General features: G+C 45.1%; 1 long non-coding RNA gene across 1 annotated transcript; it reads right to left on the reverse strand.

Annotated features, from left to right (window-relative positions):
• Positions 1-15,500: 15,500 nt before the first annotated feature.
• Positions 15,501-18,390, reverse strand: LOC116971804. Its single transcript, XR_004411627.1, has 3 exons — positions 18,358-18,390; positions 16,937-16,939; positions 15,501-15,516 (listed from the first exon to the last, which is right to left on the reverse strand). It is a non-coding gene; the product is annotated as an uncharacterized LOC116971804 (long non-coding RNA).
• Between the last annotated feature and the right edge of the window lie 1,158 nt (positions 18,391-19,548).

Raw genomic sequence — 19,548 nt, forward strand, 5'->3', positions numbered from 1 at the left:
TAGAAAAGTTGCTAATGACCCAAATCAGTTTACAATTGCTATTTTGATTTATTGTTCTTTCTGGTCCTGTTGAGTGTTTTAAAGAAAATTGTGATTAATCACCCAATTAAAGAAGTTAATCATCGTTTTATTCACACAGATGAACAAGAATATATAGAATATCAATGTTTTAGCAGGGTCCAGTGGAATATGCTCTGCCTCTAAATTTTGTGATTTAAAATGTTCAAGTTAAAATACCACCATGAGCTTGCCCATTACTCTATAAGTAACTACTTCAATCCTCTAATCCTCAGATTCTGAGTTCCTCAGTTCATGCCCCTTATTTCTTTCATCTATCATTCACTATTATATGGTCTATTGGTAATTAATGTGCTAACACTTACAGTTTGTAAGAGTTACAGTTACAGTTACAGTTCTCGATTGTAATCATATATTCTCTTTCCGCTGACTCGTTAACATGCAATAAAATCGTTTCACTTTACTTTGGTACCCGTGACAATAAACTCAACTCAACTCCGTTAAAATGACACAAGAAGACTAGTATTTCCTTTTGATTATGTGCTGAAAGGAAAGAGACACTTGGAGACCATAAAGATGAGGAAAACAATGAGGAATCTGGATAGGTGACTGTGCTAAAGTTGCTCTCATGCTCTACCTAATTGGGGAGTTTGGAACTGGTCAGTGTCAACTTCACAATTGGATAACGAGAATCAACCATGGATCATATCTGCATCAAGGCAGAGATGCAGATGCAGATTAGAATGGATTTTCATCATTCCTATTAGAGTCATAGAGTCATAGTGATACAGTGGAAACAGGCCCTTTGCCCCAACTTGCCCACACCAGTCAACATGTCCCAGCTACACTAGTCCCACTTGCCTGCGCTTGGTTCATATGCCTACTAACCTGTCCTATCCATGTACCTGTCTAAATGTTTTTTAATCAATGGGATAGTCCCAAACTCAACTACCTCCTCTGGCAACATGTTCCATGCACCCACCACCATATGTGTGAAAAAGTTACCTCTCGGATTACTATTAAATCTTTTCCCCTTCACCTTGAACCTTTGACCGCCGATCCTCAATTCCCCTACTCTGGGCAAGGGGCTTTGTGTGATAATATGTAAGAATGTGGGAATATGGTTGATGGTGCTTTGGGAAATAGCTGACAGTGCAAGTGAGCAAGGTCAAGCTGGATGAGGTAACAAGAACACTAGATGCAAGAGGTCCATGTGAGCTAGCTGTTGCCACAAAGTCTAGCTCTTTGCAGAAGCTCCAGGAAGATTCTGCACTTATGACCCACTTACTGCCATTAAGTCAAGGTTCTGGTGAAAAGATGCTGAACCTAAGCCTGTGATTGGATATAGCATATTTACACTTAGTTTCCAGGTCGCAAAAGGTTTTTGTATACATTGTTTGTAATTTAGCACAGTAAGTGTTTCTTAAAGTGTTTTGTTATCTGTAAGAAGTGATTAGCTTGTAGGGGTGGCCTCCCCCATCGTGCTATTTGTGTCCCCATCTTCGTTTAGGGGTACAAAAGTGTATGTAATTTGTTTGGGTGTGTCGGTTGTCTTCTTTCTGTTAATTTGCACGAGGCTACTGTGGGCTCATGTGAGTAGATCCAAGACCGTCCTTGGTCAATTCTTCCCTTCCCACCCATGCCACCCCCTCCCCGGGCACTTTCACGTAACCACAAGAAATGCAACACTTGTCGCTTCACCTCCCCACTCGACTCCATTCAAGGAACCAAGCAGTCGTTCCAGGTGCGACAGAGGTTTGTCTGCACCTCCTCCAACCTCATCTATTGCATCCGCTGCTCTAGATGTCAGCTGATCTACATCGGTGAGACAAACCGTAGGCTTGGCGATCGTTTCGCTGAACACCTCCGCTCGGTCTGCAATAACCAACCTGATCTCCCGGTGGCTCAGCACTTCAACTCCCCCTCCCATTCCAAACACGACCTTTCTGTCCAGGGCCTCCTCCATGGCCAAAGTGAGCACCACCGGAAATTGGATGAGCAGCACCTCATATTCAGCTTGGGCAGTTTATACCCCAGTGACATGAACATTGACTTCTCCAATTTCCGGTAGCCCTTATTGTCTCCTCCCCTTCTCAGCTCTTCCTCAGCCCTCTAGCTCCTCCTCTTCCTTTCTTCTTCCCTCCTACCCCACCCTACATCAGTCTGAAGAAGGGTTTCGGCTCGAAACGTTGCCTATTTCCTTCGCTCCATGGATGCTGCCGCACCCGCTGAGTTTCTCCAGAACTTTTGTCTACCTTTGGAATTCAGTGTTCTAGTCAGTTTCTTTTACTGAACCAGACTAGGGGTAAGATTAGATCCAGAATTAACATGTTATGGTGGGCGAATAAGCAAGCCAAGCATGGTCAAACAAAGAGATCTTTATTTACAAAGTAAAGGGAACAGCACACACGCGAATGGGGGAAAGTTAACCCGGGGTTCATGATATATATACCAGGGCACACCCCCAAACCTCATGATGACTCCTTCCTCCCAAACCCAGTCATGTGACCCTGCCTCTGACTGCCAAAGGTTCGCACAGTAAGTGGCCTAACTACAGGATGGTGCCACAGAATACTCCCCCCCCCCCCAGAACCGGAGGCACGAAAACAAAAGGGCAGATGAATGAGGTGTTGCCCCCGCACATCCACTAACAAGGATTGGGCCAGGAGGAAATCTGCGTCCATCAACGGCTGGGAGACGTTGGCCACCATAAAACTCCAGGTAAAATGGCCGGGGCCAAAGATGAGCAGGACCATACGAACCCCATAGGTCCATATGGGGCTGCCATAAACTGCAGTCAGAGAAGGTCCCCGCTTGCCGGAATGAGTGTCGACCCCCGATGGGGACAAAACGCTAACCCCCGCACGCACCCGTATCAATGAGGAATCATCATCCTGAATGTCGGTCCCAAGTGCAGAGGCGGAGTTTCAGGCCTACCGCCGCGGCGACTGCTGGTGGCCGGACCCGGTATTTCTCGGATACATGCAGGGCGGGCGGCACTGACGGGCGGCGGGACCCCAGCGCTGATGGTAGTAACTTACCGGAGTTGTCCGGGACAGGCGGCGCAACTGAACTGTCGGTGGACGCAGGGCCTGGTCTCTGGGCCCTCCAGGGCACTGCCGACACCCGATCGATCGAGCCACTGCCCTGCTGCTTGGATTGCCACTGCTCGTCCACACACTCTGCAAGCTACAGGGGTCAGCGAAATCCTCACCGGCGAGAAGCAGGCGGATGTTGTCCGGCATCTGTTCCAAGAAGGCGTGTTCGAAGAGAAGGCAGGGTTGATGACCATCCATAAGGGTGAGCATCTCACTCATGAGCACCGATGGCTAGCGATCGCCGAGGCTGCCCATGTGCATGAGCCGTACTGCGCGATCCAGGCGGCTGAGCCCAAAGGTACGCAGGAGTAGCGCTTTGACGCCCTCGTATTTGTCCTTATCCGGCTGCGTGCATAGGTAATTGACCAGGCGACCGTCTCCTGATCCGATGCACCGACCACATAATAGTACCGGGTGTCATCAGCCGTAATGCGTCGAATGTGGAACTGGGCATGCGCCTGCTGGAACCACACTTGGGGCTGCGATGTCCAGAACACGGGCAGCTTCAGTGAGACAGCATTCTGCTGGGCTGGATTGACAGCGACCTCGGGCTGTTGAGGTTGATCTTTGGCTGCGTCCATAGTTTAAATCCAAAATGACCGTTTTGGATCGTCGGGGTCACCAATATGGCGAGCGAATAAGCAAGCCAAGCGTGGTGAAACAAAGAGATCTTTATTGACAAAGTAAAGAGAACACCACACACGCAAATGGGGAAAGGTTATCCCGGGGTTCATTGTATATACCAGGGCACACCCCAAACCCCGTGACGAATCCTTCCTGCCAAATCCAGTCACGTGACCCTGCCCCCGACTGCTGAGGGTTCGCAAGTGGCCTACAGTAAGTGACCTAACCACCAGGTGGCGCTACAATGTACATTTACCTGATCTATTCCTCTCATGATTTTGTACACCTCTATAAGATAACCCCTCATCCTCCTGCTCTCCAAGGAATAGAGACCCAGCCTATTCAACCTGTCCCTATAGCTCACACCCTCTGGTCCTGGCAACATCCTCATCAATCTTTTCTGAACCCTTTCAAGCTTGATAATATCTTTCCTATAACATGCTGCCCAGAACTGAACGCAATATTCTAAATGCGGTCTCACCAATGTCTTATACAACTGCAACATGACCTCCCAACTTCTATACTCAATACTTTTTGACCAACTTATCTACCTGCGACTCGACCTTCAAGGAACCATGCACCTGTACTCCTAGACCCCTCTGCTCTACAACACTATCCAGAGGCCTACCATTCACTGTGTAGGCCCTGCCCTTGTTCGACATCCCAAAATGCAACACCTCACACTTGTCTCTATTAAATTCCATACAACTGCAATATGACCTCCTTGCCAGAGGATTGCACAAAACACAGAACTGCCCTAAATGTGATCCCCTCGATTCCATTCAAGAAAGCACCACCCCCTCCCCGGGCACTTTCCGTTGCAACCGCAAGAAATGCAACACCTGTCCCTTCACCTCCCCCCTCGACTCCATTCAAGAAATCCTCTCTAACTGCCCTAAATGTGTAGCTGGAGAGTAGTTGTGAAAGCAAACAGATTCCCGGTTTCAATCACAAGCAAGTTGACTGCCTGATCAAGACTCCATACTGGGAGAGATTGGACTTCTGCTGTCTCCCGGCACCTCTTCCTTGCCCAAAACTCATTGCCCAGTCATACACTGTTGTTGACACTTTATGAACATCTCTATCAACTCAACATTTGTGTCTAATGATTTGATTTAATACCCTCTACTCTAGTTTATTTATAGGCTGATCTTAATAATGACAGATTCCCTTCTTTGGGATTGAGCTGCTGAGGCACACAGATCTGAATCTGAATCATTTGGTGAGGGAGGGAGATGTAAGCATGGCTGAAACTTCAATCACCCATGAAGCTAGCACCTCTCACTCCTCATCATTTAAATAAATCCTTGCACACACACGCACATGAAAACAGAATGTGTTATTTTTAGTTGTTGTACATATTCTGCATTTAAGGTAAGTAACTGAAATTCCTAAGTTTTTACAAAAGAACAAAGTATGAGGAACATTTCCATAGGCAGGGCCAATAAATCACATGGCTAATATGGTGGGCTTTGGGACCAGTAATAAAAAACTTCAGGGAAAAATAGTCACACAGTGAATCTCAGGACCTGGAGATAACCTTCTGGTGCAATTGGGACAACATGTAGTGGCTGCAGAATACAAGGGCAAACTAAGCAACAGAAAGTTGTGCTTTTTGTTTGAAAAAGTGAGTTTTGACATTCACCAAGCTGATTAACACTTTAAAAATTAACAGATTAGTTTCCCTTTGCACTAATTAGACATTAACTGCAATTAGTTCACCTCCCTAATTCTCTTCCTGTGCTGCTCCTATGTGGGATAGTGGGAGGGAGGAAAAGTTCAGCTGCAGAATAACCCACAAAATAGCAATTGAAGTTTAAACTAGACAGGCTAAATGCAGGAAGATTGGTCCCAATGTTGGGGAAGTCCAGAACAAGGGGTCACAGTTTAAGGATAAAGGGGAAATCTTTTAGGACGGAGAAGAGAAAAAACATCTTTTACACAGAGAGTGGTGAATCTCTGGAATTCTCTGCCACAGAATGTAGTTGAGGCCACTTCATTGGCTATATTTAAGTTCAAGTTCAAAGTTCAAGTTCAAAACTTAAGAGGGAGTTAGATGTGGCCCTTGTGGCTAAAGGGATCAGGGGGTATGGAGAGAAGGCAGGTACAGGATACTGAGTTGGATGATCAGCCATGATCATATTGAATGGCGGTGCAGGCTCGAAGGGCCGAATGGCCTACTCCTGCACCTATTTTCTATGTTTCTATGTTTCTATATCATGTTGATAGACATAACGTTGGTGTTTCATGTTTGGGAGTTAAGCTGTGCAGGGTACGAGATGAGCATCTAAACACAGCACTGCGTGCTCTTGAGTCAAATCTGTCTTTCAGCTGCTGCTCTTTGAGGGGTTTGGCTGTCCACTTCTATGTAGGGCAAGGAAGGAATTGTGAACATTATGAGTATCTTACCTTCCCATCCCTGGCTAGAACAATTTCTGTCCAGCTTTATTTGACTATTCTTAGAATCATTGAAGGATTATTGAGGAGCTTTTGCTTTTGCACCATGGCTAATAGTTCATGCTTGATTGGTTTGCTGGGAATTAATTGGTCTCATTTTAACAAGGGGAACCAATTCATCAGCTAGATTTCTACATTGTTACCCAACTATTCATTTCTTCGTCTGTGAAAGGTATTGGAAATGCTTTGAGCTAAGATCTTCATTAAATGTCAGAGCCACTGTCATTTGCTTTCTTCTATTCTCCCCTATCACATTTCAGACAATGGGCTAGAATGTTCCTGGCTTCCCAGCAAACACACACATGTCTTCGTAATTTTAAATGCTATCTTATACTTTGGAGCAGGTTGAATTTCTAACTAGCTGACTCATCATCAAAACGAAAATCTGGAGAAAACTTAGTTAGAAACACAGAAAATAGGTGCAGGAGGAGGCCATTCGGCCCTTCGACCCTGCACCGCCATTCAATATGATCAAGGCTGATCATCCAACAGTATACTGTACCTGCCTTCTCTCCATACCCCCTGATCCCTTTAGCCACATCTAACTCCCTCTTAAATATAGCCAATGAACAGGCCTCAACTACATATTGTGGCAGAGAATTCCAGAGATTCACCACTCTCTGTGTAAAAAATGTTTTTCTCATCTCGGTCCTAAAAGGTTTCCCCCTTATCCTTAAACTGTGACCCCTTGTTCTGGACTTCCCCAACATCGGGAACAATCTTCCTGCATCTAGCCTGTCCAACCCCTTAAGAATGTTGTAAGTTTCTATAAGATCCCCCCTCAATCTTCTAAATTCTAGCGAGTACAAGCCGAGCCTATCCAGTCTTTCTTCATATGAAAGTCCTGACATCCCAGGAATCAGTCTGGTGAACCTTCTCTGTACTCCCTCTATGGCAAGAATGTTTCTATAACAAGAATGTCTTTCTTCAGATTAGGAATCACAGTGGTAAAGGGAATCTCTGGAAGATTTCATGGAGTCAGAGTCAGGGACGTAATGCCAGAGAACTATAGTGCTGATATACATAGCTTGCCTCGGCAAGTCCACAATGATCAGATGCCCATTTAAAGTAATCCTACACCAACTCTGTTGCATTCTCCTCATATCCATCAACTCCCACAAGATTCTACCCCAGGGATGAATTTACAGTGGTCACTTAACATCCCAACCCACATGTTCTTGGCATGTAGTGGGAAATGGAAGGAACCAGGTCAAGCACAATGGGAAGCAATTGAGAATGTGATGAGCGTCTTACCTTCCTGTTCTTGATCACAAATATTATTGTGTTCTTTTTACCCAGCTTCATGTGACTACACCTGGAGTCAATTGAAGTGTCCTTGTGGTCACACACAGAATGTGCAAACGCCACACAAATAGCACCAGAGATGGCAATTGAACCCAAGCTGTGAGACAGCAGCCATACTAGCTGCTCTGTTGTGTTGCACAAGATTTGACAGGATAGAAACTATTTGTCATGTAGAATGCAAATGAGGTCCGAAGCAGGTTTTTGAGAGGAAATGAAAGCCATAGTAAGTTATTCCAACGTGTATAATCTACAATTCATTCTGGGAGAGGGGAATGTGAATCCCTGGTCTTTTGCATATAATAATAATAATAATACATTTTATTTATGGGTGCCTTTCAAGAGTCTCAAGGACACCTTACAAAAATTTTGCAGGTAGAGGAAAAACATGTAAGGGGAATGAAATAAATAGTAGAGACATGACTAGTACACAAAGTAAAGACAGAATTCAATACAAAACACAATAATAAGGCAATTAATGCACAGATGAAAAGGGAGGGGGATGTGGGGCTAAGGATAGGCAGAGGTGAAGAGATGGGTCTTGAGGCGGGACTGGAAGATGGTGAGGGACACGGAATTGCGGATCAGTTGGGGGAGGGAGTTCCAGAGCCTGGGAGCTGCCCTGGAGAAGGCTCTGTCCCCTAAACTGCGGAGGTTGGACTTGTGGATGGAGAGGAGACTGGCTGATGTGGATCTGAGGGACCGTGAGGGTTGGTAGGGGGAGAGGAGGTAAGTGAGATATGGGGGGGCCAGATGGTGGAGGGCTTTGTAGGTGAGGATCAGGATTTTGTAGGTGATCCGGTGGGAGATGGGAAGCCAGTGAAGTAGTTTGAGGACTGGAGTGATGTGATGCCAGGATTTGGTGTGGGTGATGAGTTGGGCGGCTGCGTTCTGGACCAGTTGGAGTCGGTTGATGTAGGTGGAGCTGATACCAAGGAGAAGTGAGTTGCAATTGTCCAGTCGGGAGGAGATGAAGGCATGGATGAGTCTTTCAGCAGCGGGAGGTGTGAGAGAGGGTCTGAGTTTGGTGATGTTGCGGAGATGAAAGAAGGAGGTTTTAATGACATGGCGGATGTGAGGCTCAAGGGAGAGGGTGGAATCAAAGATCACGCCAAGGTTGCGGGCCTGGGGAGATGGGGAGACAGTGGTGCTGTCGATGGTGAGAGTGGGGTTATTGATTTTGCTGAGTGTGGCTTTGGAGCCTATGAGGAGGATGAAAGTTTGACTCAAAATCACATGAAAAGCTGAAAATTGATTAAATGTTCCCATGCTACAAAATGAATCTCTAATGCAGTGATTCTTAAATGGGACCATGTACAGCAGACCTTTCGACAAGTATAATGATAACAGGGTTGAGCTATGCATGTTCCGATGACGGCACATTGTGATGCAAATAGGGTTGACAACTGTCCTGTATTAGCCGGGATATCCCGTATATTGAGCTAAATTGGATAGTCCCATACAGGCCCGCCCTTGTCCCGTATTTGACTGCTACTACTCGGGATGATGGGACTGCCGGGTTAGACCGCTTCGTCTGGCCCCATCTCGCCCGTCCTGACCTAGTGCATCCCATGCAGCAGCAGCGCCTAGCCGTGGCCCCGTCAGTCGACAGCCTGGCCAGATATCTGACCTTCGGACCTGTGCTTCCCGCCGATACCACCACCCCTCCTTCTCATGACCGATCGTCGGTTCATGAGTTGGATGGGGCGCCGGACTTTACGTGCGATGTCGCGTGCAATGTCCTGCGCTCGGGCCAAAACTCCTCAGCTGGCCCGCCGGGCTTTGTGTGCAGTCCAGCACCCGGGCCAACTCATCATTAACCCAGCCATGGCTAAGTCGGTCAACAAATTGCCGTCGGGAATTTGACCCTTGTTTTGACATATTGTCCATTATTTGGGAGTGAGAAAGTTGGCAATCCTAGCTGCAAAAGGTCTGTATCAATGGCAGAGATCTTAGTTGGAGCACTCAACCACTTGCAGTTATACTCTACTCATGATATGAGACAGTGGGTCAACCTCAGAATGGTTCCTGAGGAATCTGGTGGTTGTTTGACTCAACTAGACCAGGCTCTTTAAAATTTACACAGAAATAGGCCTTCACCTCTGGTTCAGTCGGCGCCTGGCATCTAGAGCTGTGTTGTTTGAATGTTTACCTGTACAATGGTTTACCTGTACAATGTACGGTTGGAGTTTGCATATAAATATTGGGAGATGTTCTGTTGCTCAGAACATAAATATTTTGCACATAACAATAGAATTTCTTGTCCTACAAATAAGGATACAGGCATCAGGGAAATAAACAATACTTTAAATATTCAATAGGAAGGAACTACAGATGCTGGTTATACAACAAGGATAGACACAAAATGCTGGAGTAACACAGCAGGAGATGGGCTGCATCTCTGGAGAGAAGTGTTGGGCGATGTTTCAGATCGAGACTCTTCTCCAGACTGAGAGCCAAGGGAGAGAGACTCTAGAGATATGCAAGGGTGAGGTGTGAAAACAGATCAAAGCAGATAATGGTTAAGGGCCTGTCCCACTTGTGCGTCATTTGCGCGTCATGTAGGTGGCGTGCAAAAATGTTGTGAATCCCAAAATCCTGGGGCGCCGTGCACGACCACGCGTCACTGCCTATGTCACCACGCACCATGCACGCGTAATGCACGGCATGCGCGCATCACGTACGCGATACGACGCGCTCGCCGTGCATCGTGACGTGTAAATTATGTCACGTAGATGACATGCAAACGACGCCCAAGTGGGACAGGCCCTTAAGGAAATGTAGAGTTACTCCAGCATTCTGTATCTATTAAATATACCATGTCTAAACCTAAATAGTGGGGGGAAGGGATTGACAAATTGGGAGTATAAAGATCAATATAAAGATGGAGTTGAAGGGGAAGTGAGTACAGGAAAAATTACAAAAGATTCTCGAATTAAAGGGAAGGAAAGTTCGAGAAGGGATAAGAGAGTAAGGTCAGGACCAATTGCGAGCGGTGCGAGAGGGGATGTGAATACGGAGGTCAAAGTGTTGTATATAAATGCGCAAAGTATAAGAAATAAAGTGGACGAGCTTGAGGCTCAGTTAGAAATTGGCAAGTATGATGTTGTGGGAATTACAGAGACATGGCTGCAAGAGGGCCAGGGCTGGGAACTGAATATTCAAGGGTATACCACCTATCGAAAAGACAGACAGGTGGGCAGAGGGGGTGGGGTAGCTCTGTTGGTGAGGAATTAAATTCAGTCCCTTGCAAGGGGTGACATTGAAACAGGAGATGTGGAGTTAGTATGGATAGAACTAAGAGAATGTAAGGGTAAATTGTAAGACCCAAATGGGACTTTTCTACATGCCCCCAAACAGGAGCTTGGACGGATGGTGCAAAGTTGAATCTGGAGTTTAAATTGGCATGTAGCAAAGGTAATGCTGTGGTTGGTATGGGAGATTTCAACATGCAGGTAGACTGTGAAAATCAGGTTCATACAGGACCACAATAAAGGGACTTTGTAGAGTGCCTTTGTGCTGGATTCTTAGAGCTGCTTGTATTGAAGCGTACCAGGGAGAAGGCAATTCTGGATTTAGTGTTATGTAATGTAATGAACTTTGATAAAGGAACTTGAGGTTAATGAGCCCTTAGGAGGTATTGATCATAACATGGTCAGGTTTAATCTGGAATTGGAGAGGGAGATGGGTAGATCGGAGGTGTCAGTGTTGCAGTTGAATAAAGGGGACTATGGGGCCATGAGGGAGGAGCTGGCCAAAGTTGACTGGAAAGATACACTAGCAGGGATGACAGTGGAACAAAAATGGCAGGTATTTCTAGGAATAACACAGAAGGTGCAGGATCAGTTCATTCCTAGGAAGAAGAAAGATTCCAAGGGGAGAAAGGGGGAACCGTGGCTGACAAGGGACGTCAGAGACAGTATAAAAATTAAAGAGAAGAAGTACAACGTAGCAAAGATGAGCGGGAAGCAAGAGGATTGGGTAATGTTTAAAGAGCAACAGAAGATAACTAAAAATACAATATGGGCAGAAAAGATGAGGTACGAAGGTAAGCTAGCCAAGAATATAAAAGAGGATAGTAAAAGCTTCTTTAGGTATATGAAGAGGAAAAAATTAGATAAGACCAAAGTTGGACCCTTGAAGACTGAAAAAGTGAATTTATTATGGGGAACAAGAAAATGGCAGATGGGTTGAACAGGTACTTTGGATCTGTCTTCACTAAGGAGGACACAAACAATCTTCCTGATATAGTAGTGGCCAGAGGATCTGGGGTGACGGAGGTACTGAAGGAAATCCACATTAGGGAGGAAATGGTGTTGGGTAGACTGATGGGTCTGAAGGCTGAAAAATCCCCAGGGCTGTATCCCAGGGTACTTAAGGAAGTGGCTCTAAAAAGTGTGGATGCATTGGTGATAGTTTTCCAATGTTCCATAGACTCGGGATCAATTCCTGTGGATTGGATGGTAGCTAATGTTATCCCACTTTTTTAGAAAGGTGGGAGAGAGAAAATAAGGAATTATAGACCAATTAGCCTGACATCGGTGGTGGGGAAGCTGCTGGAGTCAATATTAAAGGATGAAAAAGCCGCACATTTGGATAGCAGTAACAGGATCGGTCCAAGTCAGCATGGATTTACGAAGGGGAAATCATGCTTGACAAATCTTCTGGATTTTGTTGAGGATGTAATTAGGAAAATGGATAGCCAGAGGATGTAGTGTACCTGGACTTTCAAAAAGTATTTGATAATGTCCCACATAGGAGATTAGTGCGCAAAATTAGGGCACATGGTATTGGGGGTAGAGTGCTGACATGGATAGAGAAGTGGTTGACAGACAGGAAACAAAGAGTAGGGATTAATGGGTCCCTTTCAGAATGGCAGGCAGTGACTAGTGGGGTACTGCAAGGCTTTGTGCTGGGACTGCAGCTATTTACAATATACATCAATGATTTGGATGAAGGATTCAAAGTAACATTAGTAAATTTGCAGATGACACAAATAGAGAGAGTACAGAGGAGATTTACTAGAATGTTGCCTGGGTTTCAGCAACTAAGTTACAGAGAAAGGTTGAACAAGTTAGGGCTTTATTCTTTGGAGCGCAGAAGGTTAAGGGGGGACTTGATAGAGGTCTTTAAAATGATGAGAGGGATAGACAGAGTTGACGTGGATAAGCTTTTCCCACTGAGAGTAGGGAAGTTTCAAACAAGGGGACATGACTTGAGAATTAAGGGACAGAAGTTTAGGGGTAACATGAGGGGGAACTTCTTTACTCAGAGAGTGGTGGCTGTGTGGAATGAGCTTCCAGTGAAGGTGGTGGAGGCAGGTTGGATTTTATCATTTAAAAATGAATTGGATAGTTATATGGACGGGAAAGGAATGGAGGGTTATGGTCTGAGCGCAGGTATATGGGACTAGGGGAGAATATGTGTTCGGCACGGACTAGAAGGGTCGAGATGGTCTGTTTCCGTGCTGTAATTGTTATATGGTTATAAAGCTGGGTGGCATTGTGAACTATGAGGAAGATGCTATGAGAATGCAGGGTGACTTGGACAGGTTGGGGGAGTGGGCAGATGCATGGCAGATTAAGTTTATTGTGTAGAAATGTGAGGTTATCCACTTTGGTATAAAAAACAGGAAGGCAGATTACTATCTGAATGGCGTCAAGTTGGGAAAAGGGGAAATAGAACGGGATCTTGGGGTCCTTGTACATCAGTCTATGAAAGTAAGCATGCAGGTACAGCAGGCAGTGAATGGCATGTTGGGCTTTATAACAAGAGGAGTCGAGTATAGGAGCAAAGAGGTCCTTCTTTAGTTGTACAGAGCCCTAGTGAGACCACACCTGGAGTATTGTGTGCAGTTTTGGTCCACTAATTTGAGGAAGGACATCTTGCTATTGAGGGAGTGCAGCGTAGGTTTACAAGGTTAATTCCCGGGATGGCAGGATTGTCATATGCTGAGAGAATGGAGCGGCTGGGCTTGTACACTCTAGAGTTTAGAAGGATGAGAGGGCATCTTATTGAAACTTATAAGATTATTAAGGGTTTGGACATGCTAGAGGCAGGAAACATGTTCCCGATGTTGGGGGAGTCCAGAACCAGGGGCCACAGTTTAAGAATAAGGGATATGCCATTTAGAACGGAGACGAGGAAACACTTTATCTCACAGAGAGTTGTGAGTGTGGAATTCTCTGCCTCAGAGGGCGGTGGAGGCTGGTTCTCTGGATACTTTCAAGAGAGGACTAGATAGGGCTCTTAAAGATAGCGGAGTCAGGGGATATGGGGAGAAGGCAGGAACGGGGTACTGATTATGGATGATCAGCCATGATCACATTGAATGGCGGTGCTGGCTCGATGGGCCGAATGGCCTACTCCTGCACCTTTGGCTATTGTCTATTGTCTAAATCCATCAGTGTTCTTTTGTATAGAGATTAGTTGCTTTAGTACCTGCACTAGTAGAAATCATTTCTATGGTTTAATGTTTTGCTTTAATTAGTCTGGAGAATATTGTAATGTGGCGAAAGAAAGTGCATTACAATAATAAGGAAAGATGGATAAATGAGAAGATTTTTTTCTGGGGCCGTGAGGATCCTTGTTCTGCTATCTGCTTTATTCATTAGTATTCAACAAAGGCAGATACACCTTTTGAAAGATTGTAATTGCACTGTTACTTCACTTCCAGCGGCCAAATCACCTTTTGACTGAATGCTCTTTCCATCCTCATTTCCTCTTTATAAATGTGTATAGATTCTCCTTGAGGTAGCAAGTAAAGATGCATTTAGACATCATTTTGTTTAGATCAGCAAAATACTTTTCCTTAGATACCACATTATTTGTGAAGTAATAATCAATATCACTTTCAGCAAGATATTTTATTGTTTGCAGAAACTCACTGACATAGAAAATACATGAATCAATCATATATATAACTCTCAATCTCAACCTCATCTTCTGGCTCATTCCTGATAAAGTGCAACATAACCTCCTTTACTAGTGTACAATCAAATGTTCTCCTAAATTACCTTCTACTGATACATGGAGGGGTTCATTGCTATGATTCTATACTGGTGCATAGCTAAGATTGACAACAATTCTTGACTTGAATGTTAATAACAATGTTTAGCGCTGGCTTAAAGAAACATTTGTGAAAGTTTATGTGCTGGAAAATTTAAATTCTGCTTACAAGCTTGCAATATTGTTCTTCCCCTGATATACTGTAACGGTGCTGATGGATTTGAATTGTGGATAATACTTGTGTAAATTTTACGTTTATTATCATCTCAGCACATATTCATGCTTCATTGCAGTCTACAGTGGGACCAGAATTGTTTTACTGCAATTTTTACCAATAGCTGCTGAACTCTATATGATGGAGAAACAAGGATCAGCAGATGATGGAATCTTGCATTGAACACAAATTGCTGGAATAACTCAATGGCTCCAGCAGCATCTGGCTTACTAATAAAAGACAATCACAGATATCGATTACATTAAAGTGTTATTGACAGTTCCCCAACCGAACTACAAAGCACCCCATTACAAAGATTCTACAGAACCTTCTGGAAAGAAGTCTGTTGACCCAAATAATACATCATGCTTCTGGGGAGTTTAAAGAATTCAAACAAGGCTTCACACTTCAGCCAATCATCAAACAGTAAAACAAACGCCTTTTAACATTATTAACAGTATTTTCAATCGTTCTGCAGCCAGCCAATCCTGCTAATGCATCTGCAACACCTCTGTGTTTCTCTGCAGTCCTCATACATTTTAACAATGGAGAGGACATCTGGACCTCACCTTATCTCATATTTCAATCCAGGACTTAGACTTCTTGGCACCAGCTCGCAGCTTGCAGATTTACACAGATATTGACCAAGCAGACCTTGCAGATGCAAAATATCCTCAATTTAATATATCTCTATTTTGTCCAATATTAACATTCATCCATTTTATCAAAATGATAACCCATTGTAATGATGTGACCTGAACACGCATTAAGATACAACACATATTTATTAAATCACTTACAGCATAGGATCTGCTGTATGTTTCAGCTCCGAGCTACGACATCTCCTGACTGGCCTATGCGAGCTCATGATAATATAAAGCACGTACTAGGCGGAGCTACTACTAACAAACACTATGATTGACTAGCATGCAATAGCCAATCTACATCTCTTCTTGTGGAAATAAAGAAACACTGGTAGCTAAGCAATATAAGCGGAATATTAAGAACATACTAGCAAAGTTATACAAAATCGCCATATCTAATGGGTGGCCTAAAAACCCGTCCGACCCTCGTGTGGTAGGAGACCGCTTCACCTCCTTTCGTGGGAGAAAAGATCGGGGAGGAACCGGCGACACGACAGGCACAGTGGGAGACGAATTAGACGAGCCAGGCGCCAAACGACGCAGGGAGACAGCGGTAGGAACAACGGTTGGAGTTCGGGAAATAGGACCGACTGTGGGAGTGAGCATGAGACGTGGGGCATCAGGATAGGGAATCGCAGGACGCCGTTCCTTCACAGGATGAATATGTTGATGGTTGCGTCTGTAGATGACACCGTCTACTTCGACCAGATATGAACGTGGTTCTTTGACAGGGCCGTGGATGTGTCCCAGGCGTGCATGACCCTTGTCGGTTTGCAGACGAATCATTTGTCCACACGCAAGAGGTTTAAGTGGCTTGCTGGACTTGTCGAAAAACCGCTTCTGCGTGTCACGTTTGATTTGCATTTGTTTCTCAACCGCAGGCAGGGAACGAACTTGTGGCTGCAACAGCTGCTGGGAAACAGGCAGGGGAGCACGGGTTTGGCGAGACATCAGTCGTTGGGCAGGAGAACCTAGTATGGGATCCCGTGCAATGTTTCGTAGATTGAGTAAGTTCAGGTATACATCAGATTTGCAAGGTAAGATAATTCCATGAGTTGTTTTGTTCTCCGAACAGTGTGTTCGGCGAGTCCATTGGACTGCGGGAACTCGGGACTGCTGGTAACGTGTTGAAAGTTCCATCGTTTAGCAAAGTTTTTAAAGGCTTGGCTGGTGAACTGTCTGCCGTTGTCAGACTGAATATGAGCAGGAGAGCCATGCACAGAGAGGTGCCATTGCAGCTTCTCAATCACTGCCTCTGAAGAAATGGTTTGCAGTAGGTCTATTTTGAACCAGCCCGAGTAGGAGTCAACAAGAACCAGATAGTGTTTCCCGTGCCACTCGAAGATGTCAGTGGCTAATGAGGACCATGGGCGAGGAGGGACATTGTGGCAGTAGGGGCTGCTTCTGCTGATGTGGCATCAGACAGCGCACGTTTCGGTTATTTTGCATATATATTTGGTCATACTGGGCCAGTAAAACATGCTTTATGCCCTTTGGAGGGTTGCCTCCACGCCGGGGTGGCCCCTGTGGATGTCGTTATAGTATTCGTCCCATAGGGTGGCTGGAACCACTGCCTTGTGGCCCTTGACTATGATTCCGTCCGGTAGCACTAGCTTGTCACGAACCAGGAAGTAGGGACGTATTTCAAGCGGAGTGTTGGACTGTTTGTCGGGCCAACTGCGCCGGATGACTGTAGACAGCAGTTGTAAAGTCTCATCAGCAGCCGTGTGTTCAGCTAGGCTGCTTAAACGATTCGTTGGCACAAACAATACCTTCATGACCGAGAATTGGTCCTTTTCGGAGAGTTGTTGCTCGTTGGTTCTGCGCAGGGCTCCGGATAACGTGTCTGCTCTGTACGTCTTTAGTCTTCTTGTAGGCGATGTTGAAATCAAATTGCTGCAGTTGCATCATCATTCTCTGTAGTTGTGCTGGGGCAGCATGGATCAGTTTGTTTAAAATGGTGACTAGAGGCTGTTGGTCAGTCTCGATGGTCACGGTTTTACCAACGATAAAGTCCTTGAATTTAATGCAGGCGAAAACCACTGCTAGCAGGTCCTTTTTGATCTGGGCGTAGCGCTGTTCAGTGTCATTTAGCGTACGGGATGCATATGACATGGGCTTGAAATCGCCATCAGTAGTGGCCTGCAGGCACGCTGCGCCTAACCCGTACTGGGATGCATCGCAGGTGAGCATTACCGGTAACTCCAGATCGAAATAGGAGAGTGTAGGTGCGCTAGCCAGCTGTAGTTGGAGAGCGTCAAAGGCCCTTTGGTGCTGCGGGTACCAGGACCATGCCGCGTCCTTGTGTGTCAGTTCTCGCAGGGGGGGGCGATATGTCGCTGAGGTTGGGAATGAATTTTCCCAGGTAGTTAACAATACCGAGGAATCATTGTAAACTCACAACATCAGTAGGAACCGGCAGTTCGTTGATAGCTGCGGTTTTCAGCGGATCTGGTCTAAGACCGTTGCTGGTAAAAACATGTCCGACGTAAGTGACTTCTGGGACTCGAAACCTGCACTTTAGTGGATTGAGTTTAAGCTGAATATCTAGGCACGGTCAAATACTCTCTTCAGATTAGCGTCATGTTCAGCCAAATCACGACCGTAGACCCGTCAGGGGGTTTGTGAGAGGAGAAGTCTGTAAGATTAACGCCATGTTGACTGAAAGGCACTGGGTCAGAGTGGGGAGACATTATCTCGGAAATATGGCAAGCATGTTCTGCTTGGTCAAGGGTCAATTCAGTGATTCAGAGAAGCTCAGCTCGCAGCCTGCTATCAAGCATTCCACCCACCAGCTTATCTCGTACTAACTCATCCCTTAAATAACAAAATCGACAGCATGGAGCCATGTAATTCAGGCCGCTGATAAATTGTGGTCTCCAATTGGATGCGTGGGTTTGAATCCCATTTCTGACACCATGTAATGATGTGACCTGAACACACATTAAGATACAACACATATTTATTAAATCACTTACAGCATAGGATTGACAGTACGTTACAGCTCCGAGCTGCTATATCTACTGAATGGCGTATGCGAGCTCTTGATATTATAAAGCTCGTACTAGGCGGAGCTACTACTAACAATCACTATGATTGGCTAGCATGCATTAGCCAATCTAAACCCATCATTAATGATAATCAAAGTACAACAGTGGCGGCTTTATTATAACAGATATCTTAACAAAAAAGATGCGGATATATTTTCCCAGAATTTCACCAAGCTTCCCGAGTTTGCATGGGTGTAGCTTCATGATTTCCGTCCGATGAGTCTTCACTTCCCGAGTTTTCATGGGAACAAATCCCTTCCATCCATCTTGATAATTCATCTGTGCTTGATCCATACTAGAGTATAAAATGTCAAAGTGAACCTGCAATAAATAACCATATAACCATGTAACAATTTACAATAACAATAAAGTAAGTTAGCAGTTCCTATTTCCACTTATACTCTTACAGTGGTGGAGATGTACCCATCCATTCCTTGTTTCTATCTTCAACAAAAGGCCTCTCACAACTCTAAGTCTCTCAACACTAAAGTCAAGGCTAGAATGTGGTGGTTATCTCCGCAGTCACATGAGGGAGATGGATTATTTTCATTACATTTTGATTTTATGCTATGGTATTCTTGTGGGTCTATCATAATGATTTCAGCTGGGTTCAGTCCATATTTCCCTACAGGCAGGACTTCTATTTGAAACAAACTATGGGAAGTATTTTTAATCAAACCAATTACAGTCTTGCCTCTAATTTAGTTAATTTTAATTTTAAGGGTTTGTTCTTATCTTTCTATAAATCCAGCAGCTTGAGGTCGATATTCACAATACAATTGCTGCTGGATCCCCAACTGTTCGCATAATCCGGAAGTGGTGGCACTGCCAAGCAGCTACGGCTCGACTACAGTCCGTCTGTCATTCTTTTTTTTTTCTTTTTTGTCTTGTAGATGTATGTTGTAGTCTATTTTTAGTTGTGTATATGTGGGGGGGGGGGGGTGGGGGAAACTTTTTCTAATCTCATTCTTCAACGGGGTGCGACCTTTTCCTTCTCTTATCTCCGTTTGAGCTGAGGCCTAATATCGTGGAGCTTGCGGCCTCCAACTGGAATCGACCTTGAGGGCTGCGGTCCCAGATGTCACCAGATCCCCGTGCGACTGGAGGATGTCCCCAAGACGGCAATTATCACC

This window comes from Amblyraja radiata, chromosome 4 (genome assembly GCF_010909765.2).
Source record: "Amblyraja radiata isolate CabotCenter1 chromosome 4, sAmbRad1.1.pri, whole genome shotgun sequence".
NCBI classification, from domain to species: domain Eukaryota; kingdom Metazoa; phylum Chordata; class Chondrichthyes; order Rajiformes; family Rajidae; genus Amblyraja; species Amblyraja radiata.